Raw genomic sequence first — 23,839 nt, 5'->3', positions numbered from 1 at the left:
ATAATGAATGCAATATCAACGTTGCACATTAATTTTTAAACGTCAGTTTTGCTTAATGTTAACTGTTATAAGTCATTATGTATTCATGCAATTTATAGCGAATTCTGTATTATCTAAATTAAGACTGAATTCGTTGGCTTGTATTTGTTTTAAAACAATATATCGTAATTTTAGTAAAAACTTTGGTCACAAGAAACATAATGCTATCTCAAAATGAACTGAAAAGCTCCGCCGGAAACGAATTTTCAGATTGCGCCTTATCTCTTTTTTTATGTAATGAGAGCGGTGATAACACTGTAGTGCTTCCATTTACTTGAGAAATTACTCTTATCATTTTTCTTACATTTTCTCCAAACAAAGCAACCCCACAATTTTATTTTAAGCTCCAGTTAATTCAAGAAAGGATTCGATTAGACAATAAACAACAAATCCCGGACTTAGGGATGGTTGTCTGTTTAGGAACACCAATTTATTTTCCATCAATATTAGCTCAATTTTCGGTCCCCGTGGAGAAGGGCGAGGACGAGGTTCGTTTAAACAAAAAATTTAAATAAAAGCAAAAACTAGCGTCCTGAATAAAACTTGCTCAGGCTGAAATGAGAACCTTCGCATCGCCATTTTTTCCTGAAACGGTGGTGATTTGTCATTGTGCTGAATAACAAAACAAGAACTCTTTTCGCAGACGCGTCGTGTGCTGAAGTTTTCAATTACGAAACCTTTGATGTTGGTCGCATTTCTCAACTTCTCTATTTATATCGAAGTCCGACATTAATTATTCAACGACACAGCAAGTTTAATTAAAAAATCTGTGAAAATAATTAACTACTTACCATAAATTTGATTAGTTGGGAGCGGAAGCTGCACGACCTGCAAACATGAAAAATTTTTAATTTTCTTATTATGTTTGCACTTCCTAATTATTACGCGTTAATATAATTAGTTCGAGGACTCACTGGTGCGAAAAATGTCACTCGTGTAAAGCAGTTAATTAAAAAATAAATAAAACAGATGTGTTGTGACTTTCCGGAAAAGTTACGACGCAGTAAAATTTAAACGGATTGAAGGTGATAAGTACAACAACCGAGAATGGTAAGTTTTTTACTTATTTTTTGAATACACTGGTTGAAATTTTAATTTTTAAAATTCTAAAATTGCAACCAACTAAATGAAAATAAATTCAAGGTGATAAAATACCAACGTTGAAGTTGTTTTATCACTCTGTAAAAAAAACACTGACCAGAATGAATCAACCGTCTTATTACAACTGTATTTGACGAATTAAGTCAGATTTTAGTCGACGACAAATATCGAAATTTTAGATAGATAGAACTATTAGAACTTACACAACAGCTTTTTCCATTTTTTGATTTTTGACTTTAAAACACTAAAATGCGAATTATTTGTTGTGAAGACATTCAAAAGACAGACATAAATTAAATACGCTTAACGCTTACCATATATTTACCAAATAAGGTATAAGAAAGTGGGCCTTTTAACACTTTCACAGTCTGCACACAAATGCGATACTTTTCGGATGGATCATTAACAAGTCCTGATTTGATTATTATTACTGATTAGTTTATTTTTGTCGCCATATTAGGAAATAGAGTTTAAATGTTATCAAATAACTTTTTTGGGTAATCTTTAACAGTTTGTTTATGGTACTTAAACATTACCTTCGAATAAGTAGTTATCGGATCGTAGCAGATTCAGACTTTTAGCACTCTGTAACTAATTAAATATATTGGGTGATTTTTTAAATTTCTGCTATAGTGAGCCATGTCAGCAGTTACACTGAATCTGCTAACTAACTCTAGCAGAAATTAAAAAAATTTAAGTCACCGATAACCAGAAGTAATTAATAGTCCTAATACATATTAGGTTGAGAATTTACACTGAAAAAAATATAAGAAACTTGTGTTATCTTTCACCCATTTACAACTAGCACTTCTGCGTCTCTTTAGCGCTACTTTACATTTCATTGATGCTGTGTCCTGATGAGGTAATTACCTCGACTGCGGTCTGAAATCAGTTCAGTGTGTCCATAAAGTCCGGAATAAATACGATAATAAATTCAGGAACGAAATTTGACAAAAACATTCCAACTGATCGATTAAGTTTTTGCATGAGCCACATTATAGGAACAACTTGGGAGATTACTTGATTTACGACATCGGAGTTATGATATCATCAGTATTTGTTTAGTTTGTATTATATACCACAAAAAAATACTAGATTATAAAACTATCAAAAGTCGGCCACATTAGTTATTATATCTTAAGTGGAAACTAAATTTTTCGCACTTAATGCAACGGCCAAAATTAATTTATAAGAAAATTTAAATTACTAAAAGTGCCAAAATAGTTACTAAACCAAATTCAAATACTCTGAACATTACAGATAATAACCATTTTGTTGAAAACAGATTCGACCCTGGATTTTCGTTATGAACATAAATCAAATATTAAATTACTTCTCAAAAATTCAAAATAACTAGCTACAGTCAGGCTTTTTTTACTTCCCAAACCTAAGCTAAAGAACTGTTGTAATCATCCGAAGAATGGCTACTTTCATGTTTTCGGGACATTTCATTGCCCCTAGACTAGGAGACAGTAGCTCTCCTGTTTGCTGTCTCTGTCAATTTTTATTAGAGAGATAATCTCTGAAACTATCGGACTGATTGTTGTCAAATTTTTAATATTTGTTAGGAAAATCGTGCACAACGTAAAAAGTTAGCTAGAATTGCTCTAATCATCTTCACCTACAATTAACTTAGCAAATAAAATTTAAATTGTATAAGATAACATACTCCTGTACTTGTGGTTTATGACTCCGCCTTCATTTTTAATCACAATTACTTCACAAAAATGTTTGTGCAATATTTGCCACATGTTTCACATAACTGATATCTCGCGAACGGATTATCAATTAGGTCAGAGCCGGTTGATATAAGGCGTTGAATTTGAGGAACTTAAATTCTGCGGACCACTTTTATTTTTCTGATTCATTGAATTTAGTGAATAGTGAAATCTCATTTAGAAAGATAAACTAATTCGTTAAAATGTATAACGTGTCAGTCCTAGCAGCTATTCCGTCGCCCGTAAAAACTCTCCTTTCATGATTAGATTACAAATTGCTGTCCCACGAATACTTTTCTGAAGTATCCACAAACTGAATCACGTATGAAGATTGCCAAATTATAAAAAACTGGCTACCTACTGTCATATTTTTTTCGACGTTTCATGACCCCTAGAGTACGAAGACATAGATTTGTCCTTCACGTCTGTCTGTCTGTCTGTCTGCCTCTCGTTTGTGACGATTTTCCACCAACAATGGAATAAATTTCAGTAACTCTTCGTGCGAACGTTTTAAGGTCAACTTGTGGTTTATGAATCCTTATTGAATTTTTATCTTCAATATCCAAATTTTTGACAAAAAGTTGAATAACAATTTTTCCATTTTTCGACTTTTCGAATTTTCGATTTCTCGATTTTTTTATTTTTCGATTTTTCAATTTTAGATTTCTCAATTTTTCAATATTCCATTCTTTGATTTCCCGGTTTTTTGACTTTTTCCTTTTTCGATTTTTTACATTTTACATACCTCGATTTTACAATTTTTTAATTTTTTGATGTAAAAAGTCATCGATATATTTATTATAAAAAATAAATAAATTAGTGAATCACATCTTTAAAAAAATAGTCAATAACTAAATAGAATTATGAACAATTTTGGAATAGAAAAACACGAGAGAACTAAAAAACACCAAAAGACGGCTACTACCAGTGTAGATCTATAATTGTTCTGAATTTTTTCTTGATGTTAAAAGTAAAAACTTTTGAGATGACATCATCAAATTGTAGACTTTAGAACATTATTCTGTCTAATAAAATCGCCAGACAACAGATGGACGGACCTACTTTTCCATACTCTAGGAGCCATGAGCACATAAAATAACGATCCTATTACAAAACATCCCCAGTTTACGGCTGGGAAATGAAAAGGTAAAAGTAAATAATAACACTTCAAAAGCATATTAAATCAACAATAACAAATACAATACAACGAGGCGTTTATTACAAATACGTGGAACTCACCAACGATTTCGTTACAAAAACAAAATTTAAATTAAACAGTACGTATACGGAAAAAATATGTTTATAGCCTTGATGCTATATTTGTTTTTCTATATAAGCTAATTTTAAATGTGAATCACTGAAGACGCATTAGAAGTCACTCATAAATCGTAAGATATCCGCAAAATGGTTCACTGAAAGTATTCGAAACTAATCAATACGAGTATCTGAAAATACGAAACAAATGTGAAACTACAAAGCTGACGAAGTCATAACCAAAATAAAAGCAAAATAGATAACAGGGAGCAATAATAACACAGGCGTAAAATGTGAAAGCACAATAATATTCGGTTTTTTGATTTTCATGATCTCTTTGGATGTATAAAATTGCGTTTTCATGGAAATTTTCGTCGGTAATTACAACTGTGTTGATGTTTTAATTACCGTTTCAAATTTTAACTCATTCCCGGAAAATGCAGATTTAATAAAAATATTTGATGTTTGGTGGTTTTAAACGTGTAAAAGTACAACGACAACATATACCGGGTGACTTGTCACACACTCAAATAAATGAACGAAAATTAACTTTATTTCAAACGGTATAATACATTTTTTTTAGTGTTTCTGGTAGACATTTTCGTGTATTTAGGATAGCTTTTGGTTTTTCTCAAACAGTTTTTGATTTTTTTTAATACGTACGAAGATATCATAAGAAATATGTCACTATGAGTTCAGTTTAAAAGAAATTTAACTTTTCTATTTGTAAATTTGTTGGTAAGTAAGAATTATTTCCACAATAGAGCTTTCGTTTTTTTTTATTTTACAAAAACTTTTTCGCTGAGACACTATACAATGACAGGGAAAAGTTTCCACTAGCCACCTCTACGTCTACAGTTGAATAAGTTATGTTTACTTAGAGAATCAACTAGTTTTCGAGCTCCTGGAGATGTATCCTCACCGAGTTGATGGCCACACGGGAATAAGACTTCGAGAAAACATTAATTACATCAAGTACAACACCTTTAACTTTTCAGCCACATTAATTGTCGTCTTTATTACACTCGCCAGACATAAATCCCGAACATAGTGTTTACAAGCCGCAAGAATGTGAAACACTGTTAAATTTTACGTTATAATGCGAAAGTTAAACAAGAAATGCGTTGCGCTGTCGGAAATATCTCAAAATAAAATCATTGGAATTCATCAAAATAATCTAATCAAAAGCGCGGAAGATATGAAATACCTCAAGTTTCAGTCGTATAAACGATAATATTATTTCGCTATTACGTCCGACCTTTATTGTTATCAAAACGTAATTCGATTTATCAGATGGATACTCGAATGAGGTAAAAGCGAATTGTTTTCGTTCCATCGGTTTCTATCACTACATCAATCTTTTCCTGTTCCTCAGATTGAATCAGCGATGGCAACATGTTTTTATTTTAAAGCGCACTTCGGGCCGAGGTCACAACAAAATATTATGTGGAGCTTTTACGGTAATTAAGCCTCTGCTTTCGCTTTTCTTGGGCTTATAAGGATCAATATAGAGACTCGTTATCAACGCTAAATTAGGGGGTTTTCCAGGCCGAGAAATTTACATCTTACGTCAGAGTGGCATTTTAATAAAGTTTCCAATTTCCTTGGTATGTCATTTGGTTACAATTTTGGAATTCGTATTAAATACATAAGCATATCCGGTGCCGAGCTGCTGGAAAATGCGTGTAGTTATTTTAATATGCAAACAAATATTTTTTTAAAAATCGTAAAACGAGCGTACCAAAGTTTGACACAACGGATATCCGTGTGATAAATGAATGAATAATTTAAAAATATTGTGTTTTTATTGGACGATTGATAAACAACCGGAGAACCAATTTTCATAAAACGGTGTTGTTGAGCGTTTAAAAGGAAACTGATCAAATTATATTGCATTTGTTTGTTGTTTACATTTACCAACCGCATGTTATTCTAATTTTTTCAGATGGATTTCACGTGTATGTTTATGTTTCTTATTATATTTTTTTAATATTAAGACTATAAGTACGTAGAAAATTATTATAAACTGTTATACACGTCTCAGTGTCTTTACTCGAAAGCAAACCAATACCAATTCAGGAAGTTTTATGCAAGTTGTTTCTCAAAACACTAGTCACTTGTCAGAATTAATTATTTTAATGTCAGTGAGACCAAAAGGCTGCAGTCTGAGACCACTGTTTTTCTTAATTTTTTTAACGTATTGCCTTTCCTTATCAAATTTATTATTTATCAGATTCCCAAAAGAAGATGACCTCAATTTTTGGTCAGGACTTTTGTTCAAAATGAAGAAGATTCCCCAAACAACTAGAAATGATTAAAGACGAATTAACTGGTAACTGTTGAGGAAAAAGCATCTAAAGATTCTATCTCAATGAAAAGAGTTTCAAAAGACTCTTACGAAAGTCGCTTAGTTATATGTCCAGTTGAAGCCTTGAAATGCTCCTCAGCAATCCAAAAAAGCAAACTAAGAGATCTATCAGATGGATTAAGTTAAATTAATTAGTCAGGTGTTAATACTTAATGGTACTAAAAGAAAACCTGTTATATCCGTTTACTCCCTAAAAATGCTACAATTGATAACAGTCTGCTTCTACGTCTTGATAACTTGTCAATACGATCGACTGAATGTGTAAAAATATTAGGTTTAATTTTTGATTGTAAATTGAAATGGCATTCTCATATTGATGAGTTATTACAAAAAATTAGCAAAACTTGTTATTTATTCCGATGTTTGCGTAATTGTGTTTCTTCTCATGTTTTAAGATCTGTCTATTTTGCTATGGTTCAATCGCGCCTTACTTACGGTATTTCTTTTTGGGGTAAATCTGCATCTGCAAAAAAAGTTTTTAAATTGCAAAAACGGCTACTGAGAATTATGTTTTATCAACATCCACGATCGTCGTGTAAAGAGATTTTTGTATTACATAACATATTAACAGTTCCTTCATTGTATTTTGGACTTGGTTACAAATATTAAGACAAAAGTTTGCCAGTTTCCAAGAGTTGGGCAAATACAAAGTAGTCACAATTTAAGAAATAATGCAGATTTACAAATGAATTTCTCAAGGTTGGAGATTGGTAAGCAAAATGTAAATTATATAGGTGTACTTTGCTACAATAAAGTCAGAAAAGGATTGTGACTTAATGAGTATTAGTTTATTTAAGAAAAAGGTTCGTAGCCATTTAAGCAGTAGAGCGTATTATAGCATTGATGAATATTTGTGTTCCCAATTTTGACTAGACCTATGTATTGTAGAAGTATTAAATTTGTGTCACAATAAACCTAAACTATGGTTTGAAATCGTCGTTACCTCATTAATAAATATTAGGAAAAACAGAGGTCCCAAGTTAGACTCCTGAGGTAGACCAGTGGAGTGTTTGAACTGGATCACACATTCTGAACCTCAATAAACTGCGTCCAATTGACTAGATAGGATCCCATTAGTTATATTAAAGCGTCATTATAACCCATGCAACGAAGTTGCCTTACACAAGTCGCAGGATCCTAAAGAACAACATCAGAAATTATTTCTTCGATTCCCACATTTTTTCATATTCTTGGCTTTCCGGTTACAAGCTATTTAAGATCCGATCAGTTTAAACAAATATTTCAAAACTGTCACAATAAGTTTTTGAGAATTATTGACAATTTATAACGCAATTTTTGTTGTTGTAAAATTTCCATTTATTTCCATGTTGCAACAACTTAAACTGGTAGTCCTCTACTAATTTCAACAGTGACAAAGAATATCTGGTACTTTCATGTTATGTATTATTGAATATCTGCCCACAATCCAGTTATAGAATCCCTAACACCTAAACGAAGAACAGTAAAAAATAAAACTTCCTAAAGCGTTCCAACACTTGCATTTTTAAGATCTTCTGCGATTTTTGACACACCTGGTATAATTATTATGATCTACTGTATACACAGCGTTCACCTGTTGATGGAAATTAAAGCTATTAATTATTAACTAATGCATGTTTTGGGCAGATACTGAAAGAGTTAATAGGGGGCCTTGCAAATCATACAAGTGCGGTAAACATATTTTTCACATACGTATGATGCTTTTTTCTTACGTATATTTTAAACCTCAAACATTAAATTTAAACTGAACTTGACTTAATTATAATCAAACCGTCTAAGAAATCATTGTAGGTTGGTAACTGAGGACAACGTGTATTGTTTTTTCTTACAAACAATTTTTTCGTCCGTCAAACGTATAGTGAGAATATTATTTCTAAAGTATTCCGGAAATGAAACCAGTTGTGTCTGATATGGAAAATCTGCGAGACTTGCAATAGGTGCACCTGCCCCAGCTGAATTACATTGTTGGTAATTTAAAAATAGATAAATTTTGACTGGTACTGTGGACTGTTTTTTATTTTTTACTTTTCACACTAGTGCTATAAAGTATTACTTTTCACACGTAAATCGATGTGAAACAAATGACTTCATGAGTAAGGAATTTTTTTTTATGTAGTTGAACAAAATTTTGACACTGTTTTTGTGACACAAAATTGTCACGTACTTTAAAATATCAGATAGAGCTACGATTACAAGTTGTCTACGTTTTCAAATTTAAACGAGTTATTAAGATTCTAGTGTAGTATGTAAAAGGCACAAAGCAAAATAAAAAACTGGTCCCGAAAAGGCCAAAATCGAGGCATATTATGATCAAGCCTTAAGTTGTAGACTATAGGGGAAAATAGGAAAAGACTGGTCAACAATATACTTACTAGTTTGTGAGAGGGACGCAGAGTGGAAGTGGACGACACAAGTGTGGAAAGAATATAAAATTGACCTCATGAACTAAACGAACAACTTTTAATTTAAGAACAAATGCTACCTAATATGTCTTCACAACAGATAAAAAAAACTTCGTATTTTCCTGGACACCTAAGAACAATTTTGCGTGGGCTCCAACGCAATAAAATTGCATAGTATACTTATTTGATTCAGGATCTATTTCATAAAATTTTGTGATAATATTGAGCAATCGGATGGAGATGCGGTAAATCCTATTGTTGGCTAATGCAGTTACAGTGTCTCTTCAATCTACGTGGTTGTAAATGCAGGGTCAACCTCTTGTAACATGAAGTATTCATGGTGACTTTTTTAACGTGAAACTTTCAAATATCTCGGAAAATAAACACTTTGCGAAAAACTGTCCAGAATCAAAATTTAATTAGCCCCCTCCCCTTCTGCTTGTAAGTGAGGCTGGGGTTAACTTCGAAACCTTAAATGAGAACTGCAGATTAGGTGTCTACGGCTAAAGATACGTACCTATGATTTGTCTGAAACATTTTTTTTCGACTCGTGATAGATGGCTCTGAATCGACGAAATTCAAATTTTTCCGATTTATTCTGTTGCGAAACTATGCATACGATTCTGCAATACATTGGCGATAAAAAATACACGTTTTATGTAAATACTCGAGATTCGTCGTCATGCTGCACATTTCGAATAACTTGGGAATTGTTACCTGTAGAAATGTAAATGTCTGACGAATAAATTACTTTTAGCGTAACCCAGGAACAACGATGTGGACGAAATAGTTTTCTATTCCCATCGGAATGCTTGATTAACGTTATTTTTTGAGATATTTGAAAGTTTCATGTTAAAAAAATCACCCTGTATATAATTTTATGAGGTATATCCTAAACCAAATAAGAGTCGCAAAATATAAGAAAAAACCATTTTTAACGTCTTTGCAGACGTAGTGAATGGACAAGTGAAATGCAAACAATCGATGAGGGGTAGTACAGTTTTGGAAAATACAAGTTGTAGGAGGGCTTGGTGTATTTAACACATGAAAGCTCTTCCTCAAAAAGCAAGATAAAATTTGTGTCGGGGTCTGTAAATGGGTGTTCTAATTATTTCAAAACCTACGTATAATTTTGGAAATTTCATTGTACCCTATAAAATTTTATTGACAATAACGAGACAGACAGTAGTACCATGGTAAGAAATATTTGTGGCTCACACTAGTGCATCCGAATTTGTCGGAGAACATTTAGCAGGAAGTTGTAAAGATTGTCCAGAATTATATGAATTTTATGGACTCCCAACGTTAATTAATTTTACAGCCCAGGCGTCAATTCTATTGTACAGGTAAAGAGCCTGTCACGGGAAAGCCGATGTTTTCTGTACCTGAGTTCACCCCGCTCTTCAGCAGTACAATAAAATTCACAACAGGGCTGTAAAACAAATTAGCTTTGGGAGTCCATAAAATTCATATAATTCTGGACAATCTTTACTACTGTTATTCTGCTTTCTACCATTTGGGGATTGCCGGCACGCGACAAATTTAAGTTGTAAATATCTCTTGCTATTGTACTACTGTTCCCCTCGTTATTGCTAATAAAATTTTATAGGGTAGAAAGAAATTTCCAAAACTATACGCATTTAGCTGGATACCTACTAAAATTTGTTCTTTGATGGTTTACGCAGTAAAATCAGTCATATATATGAGGAAGTACTAACCCAGTCCACCCGCTCTCTATTTTGCTATAGAGTATATCATTTGCCAAAATCACTCGTATCTTAGGAAGTACTAGCCCCGCCCACCCACCCTCTGTTTTCTTAGAGGTTATATCATCTGCCAAAATCAGTCTTATCTTGGAAAGTACTAGCCTCGCCCACTCACCCTTTGTTTTCTTAGAGGCTATGTGATTTGCCAAAATTACTCGTATCTTAGCAAGTGCTAGTGGCAGACCTAACTTTTAAGGCACTAATAGTATTACCATAAAAGTATGCATTTCTGTCAAATAATATTTATTAGCCTACTATTTATGAAGAAACAGATCGTCATGAAGATGTGTCAAGCCAAGCCGCACTGAAAATCATCCCGTCTTTAGAAGAATTATTTTATTAATGTTTTGTGTACAAGCATCAAATTAAACTATTTGTTTCTTCTCATAAACATTATCCAATATGCGTTGTTTTTTTTTTAAATTAAGTACTTTCCGACTAATGATATTTTGATTACTTCTGCAATTCTCTAAAAATAGTAAATAAACTACTGACAGATGTTCATTGTTGACACTTGTTCACGACACGTAACAATTTTTCCACCTGGTTTGGTGCGATTTTTAATGCTACTTCGCTTGACTGGTCTTCATCTTACTTCTGTACAGAAGTTTAGTCATAAATAGAAAGATGATAAACATTATTTAGCAAAGTTCATACTTGCATGGTAATGCTGTTACTGCTTTAAAAGTTAGGTCTTCCACTTTTATTTGCCAGGACCATCACAACAATGTTTTGTAATAAAAAAATTACTACTGGGATGATCTACGAAAGGAACCAAAATATTTAGATAAGCAAGTTCAGGAGGAGGCATTGTAATGTTTTGGGGAGCCTTCAGTAGTTTAGGAACTAGAATGAACTCCACAGGTTATCAAGAAATCTTAGACTTAAACTACACATAGTTCTGTTTTACAAAAATAAACTCATTTTTCAGTAAGGTAATATCTTTAAGTCAATGAAAATATAAAATTGTTGCCATGGCCTGCGAAAAGTCCTGATTTTAACCCTATCGATTCGTTGACACAGTAGTTGCAACTCCCTTAAAGTATTTCATGACTAAATTTTCTTGACCGTGTTTTATTCGTTTTCCAAGATGAAATCGCAAATTTTTCAATTCCTTTGCACTAAGAAGACTTCGGTATTATCTGGTGAATTCTTGCCAATTCGTTGGCTATCCTTTAAATTATAAAGAGAGAAGTTTTTGAAGCAGAAACGTTACAATACCTTGGAAATAAGTAAACACAGTAGAACTCGTCTCACCTTGTATGTCATAAATAATAATATTTTTAAAACGAAACACGCGCTCCATTATTTCTGAGATATTAAGACTTGAATAAGTATTTCTATTAGTAGGTTTGGAAATTTATTTTTAATTCTCTCAAGTACGGAAGAATAATTTTCCCCCACAAAGCTAATAGACTTAGTTTGATCATTCAAATTTCTGAAGCCACAATAGATCCAGTGACATTACCAATGGGATTATCGTGGAGCGAAAGGCGATCAGAGCGTTTTACAATGCCACAGTTAAGTGAATTAAATTTTTTCTCGAACTCAACATTTAGCTTATTTTTGTGTCAGTCCTAAAGAGGTAATTTCTTTACCAAGTGACTGTTCCACAAGTTAATTGACTCATAAGTTCGTTAAAGTAAGACATTAATTTGAAAATTCTGCTTGTTGGGTACTTGCAGACGAATTAATTATCTGTAAGACACATTTTACAAATCCATTTATCTGCTTCAAAGAATTTTTCAGTTAGGCTAGGGTAGACATGGATCTTCTATTGCCATTACACCCTGTACATTATCTAAAACAGAATGGTTATACACCATTTTTTATTATGTTGCTAAAACGTCTACATAATTTTTTTTAATCTTGTAAAGTGTTTCCTCATGAATCGATTATCTCATTACAAAAAAAAGTTGAAAAGGCTTCATTTAAATTCTATACAAACTCGAAAAAAGACGTTCACTGTGTTAACACAGCTAAATGTCAGACGAAATTAAATTCTGTAGTACCTCGACAGACTGTACATACACCGCAACAATTTACTCTGATTCCTGTAAAATTGAACTTTTAATAAAACTGCAGCAAGTCTTATTTTTATTGCAACTTGAAGATGTACTGAAAACATAAAAAGTTTTACTGAACTGAAACAGGATATTTATTTTTATAAAAACAGCAATACATTTTTATGACACAGTTTTCAGGAAATCCAAAACGTGAACGACGGTTTTAAACATTCAGCCCGTGTATTGAGTGACGAAGTGTCTTTAATTCCTAGTCTGATCTCGAATTGTTTCGCGACGAGATGAGATAAGGACATTCCAAGATGGATCGATAGTGCAAAATCTCAGCACAGAGTGTTCAAAGCGCATAAGTATTCAGGTGAGTGATTCATTATTAAGCTCCATGCAATTCCTACACGAAACATGTTACTAATTCAAAATCGCAAGTGTGTGAATGTCCCTATATATCTGTGTCATCTAAACCGTCGCGTCGCGTGCTTAAATGAAGTTCGCTGTTCCTCTGACTAAATGTCTTTTTAACCTTGTTTCAAGGAGTTCGTCGCTGTTCTCCACGTACTTGAGCTTTTTTCAAAAACGTTCCGCCAACCTTTTGTCCATCGTCAGCGCTTTTTCGCTCTTGTTCAGTTCGAACACTGTGAAACATAAATTTCTCAGTTTCTTGCTTTGGTCTATAAATATCTCTGTGTAATATAAGTAAACCGACATATTTTGATAGATTTTAATTCAGCGGAGAGTTATTTTAAGAATCTTTAATTATTAACATTCACAAATATTTGCGACAGATCAATACATTTTTATGTAGGTTTTCTGTGATGAGACTTTTTCGCGAATTTCGACGGTATAAAAAATTAAATAACCGTCTACCAGAGAAGTCATTTTGTATATTAAACATTTACATTCTCGTTTACAATTCTGTTTTGATAACTTTGGAGCCCAAGTTGTCTTCTCTGTCAACATACCCTATATTTAGCTTACTGGAAACTCTAGCCACCACATGCTGAATGTGTAGGAAGGTCTTGCACATTATATTGTTCTGACAGACGTCAAACTTTAAAGTTGGGAAAAACACACCTGTTTATTAAATTTCTGGTAGCTGCGGATCTAGTCTTCGTTAGTTTTGAAAGCAGTTTCTTCAAAGTTTACAGAAGCGTCTTTATACCCCGTGGATGATAATACGTCTAGTAAGTTTTCTTAAAATGCATCCTGGGCGGTAAAATTCAGAAGTTTTAATAGAATCACACTGAAACGTGATTGTTCGCAAGACTCAAATAGTCCACAAGTAGACTACTGGTCTTTTATTAAAATAACACATTGAGTGAATTATTATTTGGTACAGATGGTGAAGATAGAAGTTTTAAATTATCTCCGTCTGCTTTCGAAACTCTACATTTGAAAAAACAAAACGTTGGTGAAATATATGAGAAATTCTTTAGCAACAACAGTACGTTGTTAAATATTAAGGTGTTTTTTCTTATCAAAGTTTAAATTGACGAGGAGTCGAGTGTATCTCACTTGAAAGCTCCTTTGATTTTAAACACGACCGTGTGTTGTGTTTTTTTTTGCTTTCCGAGAGAGAGCAATACCCTCGTTCAATTTCACGTATTTAATAAACCTACTCTTTTTAAATTTAACTAATTTGAATCAAGATTTGAAAGTGGAAAAAGATGCACTTTAGATTGCTAGCTTGTATGAATGATTTATCAGCAGGTACGGCAGAACAAAAAATAAGTTCGTTAATTTTCTATTTTCAGGAAATTGCACTCATATATGCATGTAATATGTAACCTTTTTTTGACGTTTGAAACAATTTAAAAGCATACTATTTTGAAAAGGGCAACGAAAACTGTCATTTACAGATGCTATCGCTGCTTTTTTTTTTGTTTGTTTTGTTTTCGGTAGAATTGTTGGAATTATGTTACAGATATAGATAAAAATATTACATTGTTACACCAACAAAATTGCAGGCTTTAATTGAATCCAACGACTAATATTGTTGTGTTGTTTATCTGTTCCTTCTGAACTTAAATGCATTAAAAATAGTTTAGTTTCAATTAACAATACCAGATGGACAAAAATAAGCGACATAAGACTGTTTTTGACAGTTCTTTTGTATAAATAAATACTCTATTAGCAGTTATTCACTTATTTCATGTTTAGTTACAAATTCTGTTTTGTTGCATTAATTCAAACCGTATGGTTGACGAGGAAAGTTGACCTACATTTTGGAAACGGTGGAGCAATATATTATATTGATTAAATCTAAAATGTTTATCTCATTTTCCTGAAATTCTAGAAAGAGCAATTAGTGTTGTGATCAGTTTTATATTTTTCGTATCAAAGTTAGTACATTTATTGACACTAAAAATTGATGACGTCTATGCAGAATTAACATAGAGGGATTCTACAAAAATAATTGAGAATTTTTACACCATTAACAAAATTTTGCAATCATCCACCATTCTCCCAAAAAATTGATGACGTCACATAATTAATTATTAAATAAATTTTAATTAACAAATATGGTTTGCGTTGTAATCTTGCTTGCACATGCTTTGGTAACATGTTTATAAAAAACTGGCCTAAAATATTAGACAGAACTTATTCTAAAAATTATGAAATTTGATTATTTTTTATGATAACACCTGTAAGTTGGTAGTTATTTACAAAACAGTCAGGAAAATCTCACATTACTGAAGACCAGCTAAATTGAAATACGAGGCACTTTGTGTCGAGTATTTTAAAGCTCCGAGTCAAGTAATGTTGTTTGTTTGACGCTTTCCGGAAAAATCTTTTACATACATTTCAAGTGGGTCTTTTTTGCTTAACAAAATTCGAGATCACGTCATAATGTTTTGGGGGGGAGATAAAAAGATAAATTTTGTTTACCGATTTCCGAGACTTCATAACGTTAATGCAGTTTTTTAGGTTAACTGGAAATTTTTTTGACTTTGTTTTACGAAAATCTAGATGGCCAAGGTGTAAAATCAAGGCGGATTTATAAACCACAAGGACAGGAGCATATATTTTAAGGATAAATTAATTTACCATGTAAGACAAGACAAAGATTGTATAGGTACATCACGAGAAGGTAAACGTCTTAGAAAACATATAGCAGATAAACAATTTAACATAAACATTTAAAAATTTAACAGTTCAAGTACTGAATAAATACACTTATCAAGCAGAAAATACATATAGTATTCCAAGGGCTATAAGGTTATATGGCCATCAGAAAATTATCCCATTGTGTTGAAGTTAAGTTATTTACAATAGAATAGGTTTTAGGGTCGTAAATAACGTGTCCACTTCTTGTAGTTTAGTTCAGGGGCGGCTTTCACTAAATATCTAAATCTAAGCAAGAAATGTTTCGGAGACGATTTATTGCCAACCGGTAAGGTTACTCCCACAAAGGGAGTATTTATTTGCGGTCAATTATTTTTATGATGGTCATATAACCTTATAGCTCTTGGACTACTTTACCTCAGTTTTTTTTAAGTATTATAATTACCAACTCCGTTCAGTTCCGTTCAGTTTAGTTCAGTTCAGTTTAGTTCAGTTCAGTTCAGTTCAGTGGGTAGTCTGTTACAAATATTTGCAGCTGTACACAAATATGATTTTTCATATAATAAATTCTTGTTCAAAATTGTCGCACCACAAAGTTTTCGGCTACATTTAATTTTTCATCCTTAATAAAATAACGAAATTTTGCTGCAAAGACCTGTAATTATGTATAAACTTTAGCAATTTTTATGCATTGTTGGTGTAACAAACTGTTTTCAAGTTGTATTAAAAGCTAGATGGTGGTCCTAGACGCCATTAGATTCTTAAAAATTTGAGTTTTTTTGTTCTTAATAATTTTTGTTTGTGCTTAGTTGTACCATTTTTGCGTAAGTTTAATTTCCGTTATTTATTTCCAACAAACGAATTCACTGCACTCTCTCCAACAATTGCTGTTGAATAATAGTTACAACAATTCAGATTGTTGACGGATTTCCGTAGTAGTATGATAATTTTGAACAAGAGTTTATATATAGAAATTATATAGCATTTACCAGGCAAAATGTGGATATAAGATCATCAGATTGTCGGTAGTGATGGCCAGACAAAATTTAATTAGCCTTTTACCATCTACACAACATTCCTAAAATATCTATAAAATTTGACAACAATCCGTACAGTAGTTTCGGAGATTATTTGTCTACAGGGTAAATTACTAAGCGCGCGGTTCTCGATATCTGTACAATTACTTTTAACTATAATACAGAGTGTTCTATTTCTATGGCGTAACACACAACTTAGTTTTTTAATGAAACACCCTGTATATCTTAACATATTTTGATTGGCCATTACAACCACAGTTTACTTTGCCACGTTATTCCAATTTTCTCAAGTAGTCTCCCGTTTCGTCTGTCTGTCTATCTGTCTGTCTGTCTGTCTGTCTGTCTGTCTGTCTGTCTAGTGCCTGTATCCAGTTTTATTAGACACGTAATCTCCGAAACTGCCGAACCGATTGTTGTCAAATTTTGTATATACGTATATTAGGAATATCATGTAGATGGTTAAATGCTAACCAAAATTTGTCTAATCATCCCCACCAAAACCCTGATTCCACTTTCTCAAAATTTTTAACAATAAATATATTTTTAATTTGATAAAATCATGTGTATACATTAGGGTGATTCAAAAAAAAAAATAATTTTTTTTTTCGTGTCAAAGAGGTTCAAAAGTTTCTTTTCAACGTAAAAAAATACCAGTTAAAAGTTGAGCTCTTAATATTAATATTAAGACCGTCCGCATCGCGTTTTTCTATTTCCCATAAGAATAACATGGGAAAATTTTTGTTTGCACCTTCTGATTTTTATTGCTAGCCCGTCGTGTGTCGTGAAAAAAATTCAATCACATATTTTTATAAAGAATTGAACGCTCTACAAAAAGTGTCTCCTATGATTTTGCGAGAAACCTGACTATGATTTTTTAACCCACTGATGCTGAAAATGTTCGGAAAGAGTTTTACTGGCCTTATTATAGCATAAAATTATAAACAATTACTGTTTAAAAAACTAAATTTAAAATGTGTATAAATTTTTGTGGTGATTTATTCCAATAAGACCATCAAATTTATTGTAATGCATCAAAAACGTCAAAATTTGGATAAATTTAACTTTAGCCTAAAATAACTCTTCAACTATCAGGTTTCTCGCACAATCATAGGAGACACTTTTTGTAGAGCGTTCAATTCTCTATAAAAATATGTGATTGAATTTTTTTCACGACACACGACGGGCTAGCAATAAAAATCAGAAGGTGCAAACAAAAATTTTCCCATGTTATTCTTATGGGAAATAGAAAAACGCGATGCGGACGGTCTTAATATTAATATTAAGAGCTCAAATTTTAACTGGTATTTTTTTACGTTGAAAAGAAACTTTTGAACCTCTTTGCACGAAAAAAAAAATATATTTTTTTTTTTGAATCACCCTAGTATACATACAGTCGAAGTTTTTTTTTCAAACACCCATCTTCTACACGAGGCTCAATTTCCGCCGGACAGCCCTCGTATATTAGGAATATCATGTAGATGGTTAAATGCTAACCAAAATTTGTCTAATCATCCCCACCAAAACCCTGATGCCACTTTCTCAAAATTTTTAACAATAAATATATTTTTAATTTGATAAAATCATGCTATGATAGTAATACACTTGTAGTTTACGAATTTTTAATCACAATTATTTTACAAAAATTTTCTGCAATATTTGCTGCGTGTTGTGTATAAGTGATATCTCCAAGAGTTAATTTTTCGTTAAATATATTTTCTATCGTTCACACTTTTCAAATTTTATAATTATTCAAAGAAGCAGGATTTATTTAAGGAGCGAGGGAAGTTTTGTCGAAATAAATTTCAACAATTTTTTTTGGTAATGGAAGGCTTCACAAAAAATCTAAAAGGCTTGTTTTTAAAATGTGTCTTACAATATTTTGTAGAAGAATAAACAAAGATACGTGGTACGTGTGTTGTGGTACCAACTAAATCAGATTTTAATATACAGAGTGTTCATAAAAAAATAAAACACTACAATTTTCAAATAGCTTTTCAAATGGAACACCCTCTATTTTATTATTGTATCTTACTCCATTTTTGTCCCCATTCTTCTAATATGGGTGTGTGTCCCTTAAAAACTATAAATTTTAATTATATACTCAGCGAAAAAGAAAAAGAATAAAAAATAAAATAATCTATTTGAAAAAACTGAAATATTTGAAAATTGTAATAATTAAAACATTTTTATAAAAACTCTGTATATGAAAATTTAATCTCATATATACCACAGCAGAGCGTGTACATGTTTTATCTCTCTACGAAATGTTTTAACACTGATTTTGAAAAAAAATAATTTTAAGAATCCTTCAATTGCCAAAAAATTCCAAGAAAATTGAAACAACGTAACGTTCCATCGTAATTTGAAAAATAAAGAACTTTTTTAATCACAGAACAACAACTGAATATTTTAAGCCAAAACCTCTAGTAGATAATTTTCTAAATGCTATCTGCTCAGGAATTTTCGTTATAACGATTTGTGTAGTAACAGTACCCAAGAAAAACTAAATGTTTAAAATAAACTTTGTCACTGTACCATGTCATAAGGAACATAGACGCGATCTGAAGAAGACTTTCAGTCAACATTCAGAGATTGACGAAAATTTCAGGAAGAATCCTAGACCTTCTTGTAGTATCAGATAAAAATATTCCACTGAGTTAACAACAAACGTCTCGAAGAAAGTGAAAATTTCAACTCTATTGCGTTAAATTTTATTATCTTCTAAACTATGCATCCATTATGAATTTATCGTGAAAACCGTTTTATTGAAAATTGTTGGATAACTTATACTATACAGACAAATTTAATCAAAAACACATTTATTACTAACTACGTACTAACCCATAACTTCATGCAATTTTGTTTTAACATTATGTATACAGAGGGTATAAATATGTAAATATTTTGGAAGAGTTGAAACAACTTTATTGCTTTGTTGTTTTGTTGCCGTGGTTATATTTTTATTTAATCTACAACACAAAAGTGTACACAAGTATTAATTAATTACACCCGACAAGGTGAGGTTTCTGATATAACATGTATGTCGGATGCATAACATTACACAGTACAAAATGCACGAACATCACTCTGGTAATGTTTCATTTATTCCCGAAAAAAGAACAAAGAAAACGTTGAAATGTCAAATAAAATTCGAAATCATTCACCACTCTGCTTAAATCTTCTGTTAATACCGACTTCATCCACACAAATTATCCCTAATCTGAGTGTGCATACACTTGAGGGATTTTTTCTTTTGTATAAAAAATGTTTTGTTCTTTGAAATGTTAGGGCTTAAGTGCTTCTTTAATCACAAAATTCCACGAAAAGATAAAGTCTGGCCTTTTTAAGAAAACACAATATGTATTCGTTAAAGAATTCGGAGCTTTATAATTCTTCCTTGTTATACGTACATTGTTACATCAAAGAATTTTTTTATTGCAGGACCATTTTTTTCTTTCATGTTAACGTTCGACAAGGCAGAATTGTGATGGGAACTAGAGCTCTTTGCTGCAGTTTTTATTTTCACGGGATTACTGTTACGACCAAATGTGGCCTCGAGCAGCAATAAATTAGTACTAAACGAAATTTTTTCACAAAAGGACATAAACAAGAACTGAAAATGATCCGTATTCTACCTGGTTGCAGATGGTGGATAAATTGAATTTTTTAATAAAATATTTTCCCCAGAAATTTATTTTTCCCCTAACAAAATAACTGACAATTTTTTACAAGTCTGGCACTTTAATATCGTTACGAACTTTACCAAATCATATAAAAATACAACATAAAGATATAAAACTGAGATAAACGAAGTTAAGAACGTGCTATAAAACTTTCATATTCCTCACACAGTGTGGGTTCTTTTATACAAGAACAAACAAATCAATTAAAAAGGTGCCGACTTCTTTCGCATAAAATGTGCTACACAGGCCTGTTTTTGATTACGGATTCTGGAAAGCACATTTAAATTGTCTGGTAATAGAAGGATATCAGCGAAATGCCGCTTTGACTTAACTAATACGTCCTGAGGGTACCTTCTCTGAATAAGTTTATGTTTAAGTGGAAATCCTTGTCTATATATGATGCGCAATGTCAGACTGTGGGTAAATTTACATAATTTACACGGGTGGTGAAACTACATACTAATTGTGCCACTCTAGAATCTAGAGTTTAGTTATAATAGTGACAAATTTGCAGTTTTTAGTTTACGAGATAGGGAATTATTGTAATAGGAACCATTTAACGAAGTTTCATAGCTTCTACTTAGAATATTAAAAATAGATTCCCACATATATTTTGAAATTTACCATGCTTACAATAACTTTAAAACGTCTGCAACATTTCAGAATATTGCAGTTTCAAAATTAAATAGCAAAATGTTATTATACAATTTTGATTTTTTTAACAAAAATTTGGATGTCTCAGGTAAAAAAATCAAACAGATTCATAAACTGTACGTGTAGGACTATGTTATTTATAATGCACATATAAAATTTGACAACAATCGGTCCTGTAGTTTCGGAGATTATCTGTCTAACAAAAGACGGTCGGCGGACAGACAGACAGATACAGACAAACAGACGGAAATGGGAAATCGATGTTTTCGTACTCAAGGTTTCATTAAATTAACAACATTATTGTTACAAAAATCCTTATTTTATAATTTAGTACAATTTGTAATTGTTAAAACTTTTTAGTATTACAATCAAGAAAATGAAACTAATAAATCGGTATAAAAATAACAACAGTTTTTGCTTAGACAACTATTAAAACGACTCTCCAAATGAAACCGAACAGCAGAATTTACTTACATAAACCGATCTTCCTCCTTCCGGTTGATCAGCCCCATTTATAATAGTTTATGAATAGTTTTCACATGAAAGCACAATAATTTGATGTTTGTAAAGTCCGAATCCAGAACAACTCACATTCGCAGAATGTTCTCACAGCAGTTATCGATAAGTATTTTCCTGCTGGCCCTCAGCGTTGCATGTTAACTCTTGTAATTCGACCGCCTCTAACAAAATCCCCCATGGAACAAAATACTAACATGCAACAGGTCATCTGCAGAAATAATTCAGCGTGAAAATACTGAAAAACTAGCACCGAGCTGCTTTCAGTTATCGGGACCGGCACATACTAAAGTTGGGAAGAAATTGAAGCGTTTGCGCTTCGGAACTGACATGTTCGAGAGCTTTGTAGCTGTGGAAAGCTCGAAGCGCTTGCTTACCTGATTGCAACCGAAGAATGAACTTTTCTGTACGTAGGCTCCGCTGTGTAAATAGTAAAAAACGAGATCAATAGGGGATTAAATTTTAATGCGTGTTGATTTAAGTTTGTTTCTTGCAATAGCAACAAAGAAGTGGTTTCAGGGCCGCTTTGTCGGCGGCAAAAACATCCACCACCGACGGCCAGACAGACACGACATAAGCAAGTTGTTTTTTGATGGTCGCGGTCATAAATCAACATGACGAAAAATTTCCTCAGGTCAAAGACATTCGGTATAAAAAGTATCCCGGTTCAAAGTACGATACAATAAAGAAAAGAAATTTGCTCCAAAATTGATTTATCGTTAGGCGGTGACTTTTCAGAATGTTTATAAATAATTCCGGGTTCGGGTTTCTTTTTATTTTGCGAGTGGTCTGCAATATAAGGTGAGGACGGTCGCCTGCAGGCAAATTTTAAGCTAATTTGAATACTGCTTGTGAATGCACGGATGAAACCTGTGAAAAACGCTTTCCTTGCAAAGTGCCAAGATCATTCCGAGTTTTTCTCGGCGGTTTTTAATTTTATATTTTACAACAACTTATTATGTAAGCAAATTTGCAAAGGTGATACATATTTCAGAAAAACATCTGCTTTTTAAAGATCTTGAAATACTGTTTTAAATTAAATTTAAATAAGAACATCTTTCTCAAGCTTGGAAATGCTTTCTTTAACATTAAAGATACATAAAATTGACATGATGATATAACTGCTAAAATTTTAGATCAAAATTTCACAATGTAATAAAATTTTTATAAAAGTTACGTGTCACTAAAATATATTATATATTGTGATTTTTAGTTCTACTACATCTACTTATATAAGTATTTACAAAAAAAGTAGAATACATTTCCAAAGTTAAGACGTTCTTAACGTTGGAAGTCTCGTCAAGGAGTCACTGCTCAGTTAAACAAAAGCATCTATCTATGTTACTGTTCGACGTTTCACTCTGCTTTAATGGAGCTTCATCAGAACAATGCATGTGTGGTGTCATCATTAAAGTTCAAATCCATCGATTGTGACCGCCATCAATAGTGTTATAATTTATGCATTGTCCTGATGAAGCTCCAGTAAAGTAGAGCGAAACTTTAACAAGTAGCCCACACAGTCCTTTTTACTCAACTGACCCAATATCCCACGAAAACATACAACCACGTTGGTAATATCTAATTGATTTGTGCGAAATTATCATCTGTCTAGATAATGTTCAGGTGGTGGACCAACAGGACAGAATTTTTTGTGCTTTTGCGGTGTTTGTAGGACAATAAACGTGATATTGTTACTCCTCGAGGACCAGGATTTTTACGTAATATTAAAATTAACTGTATTGAAATTTTCTTGGCAGTGTTAAAGCTCTTAAATATTGTCATTTTTTTCGCTGTTAAGTATTTTTTTTTCGTCGTTAGAAGTAAAAACTGTGTCTAAAATAAATCGAGTTGAGAACAATTATCATTTTTTTAAATTTAATTTATGATCTCAATTAAGGATGAGTCCACAAATGCACCGACGAGTATAATTCGATTACAATTTTTCTTGACCACATGAAAACAAACATTGATTTTTGTGGAAGACTTAATTAAGTTATCAAAACAAAGTTTATTCAATAGTGCCGACAGAAAAATCTAATGACAAGAATTGACCGAAGTATATTTCAACAGAATTTCCATCGCGCCTGAAGTAGAGTCCAACAAATCCCACTTTTTCCAAAAATTATTTGATTTTACGATTTTTGTATTGTGATAACCTCTATAAAGTAGGGACAAATGCGGACAATGTAAAATATATTTATAGTAGATAACCAA

At 32.2% G+C, this 23,839-nt stretch overlaps 1 protein-coding gene across 5 annotated transcripts in view; it reads right to left on the bottom strand.

Annotated features, from left to right (window-relative positions):
* LOC135135110 (sex peptide receptor) overlaps positions 1–23,839 on the bottom strand; it is a 333,985-nt gene that overhangs the window by 171,392 nt on the left and 138,754 nt on the right. For 2 of the 5 annotated variants that reach the window (XM_064064095.1, XM_064064096.1), the window contains one exon: positions 831–867. The gene's annotated coding sequence lies outside the window, so the exon portion shown is untranslated. Of the gene's footprint in view, positions 1–830; positions 868–4,989; positions 5,167–21,583; positions 21,900–23,839 lie in introns of those variants that run through there. The other 3 variants (XM_064064098.1, XM_064064099.1, XM_064064100.1) reach the window with 3 other exon arrangements.

This window comes from Zophobas morio, unplaced genomic scaffold, assembly GCF_036711695.1.
Source record: "Zophobas morio isolate AGI-343-1 ecotype UQ-CSIRO unplaced genomic scaffold, CSIRO_AGI_Zmor_V1 ptg000024l, whole genome shotgun sequence".
Lineage (NCBI taxonomy): Eukaryota > Metazoa > Arthropoda > Insecta > Coleoptera > Tenebrionidae > Zophobas > Zophobas morio.
The sequence above is the reverse complement of the archived record's forward strand: the minus strand, read 5'-3'. Positions and strand labels throughout refer to the sequence as shown.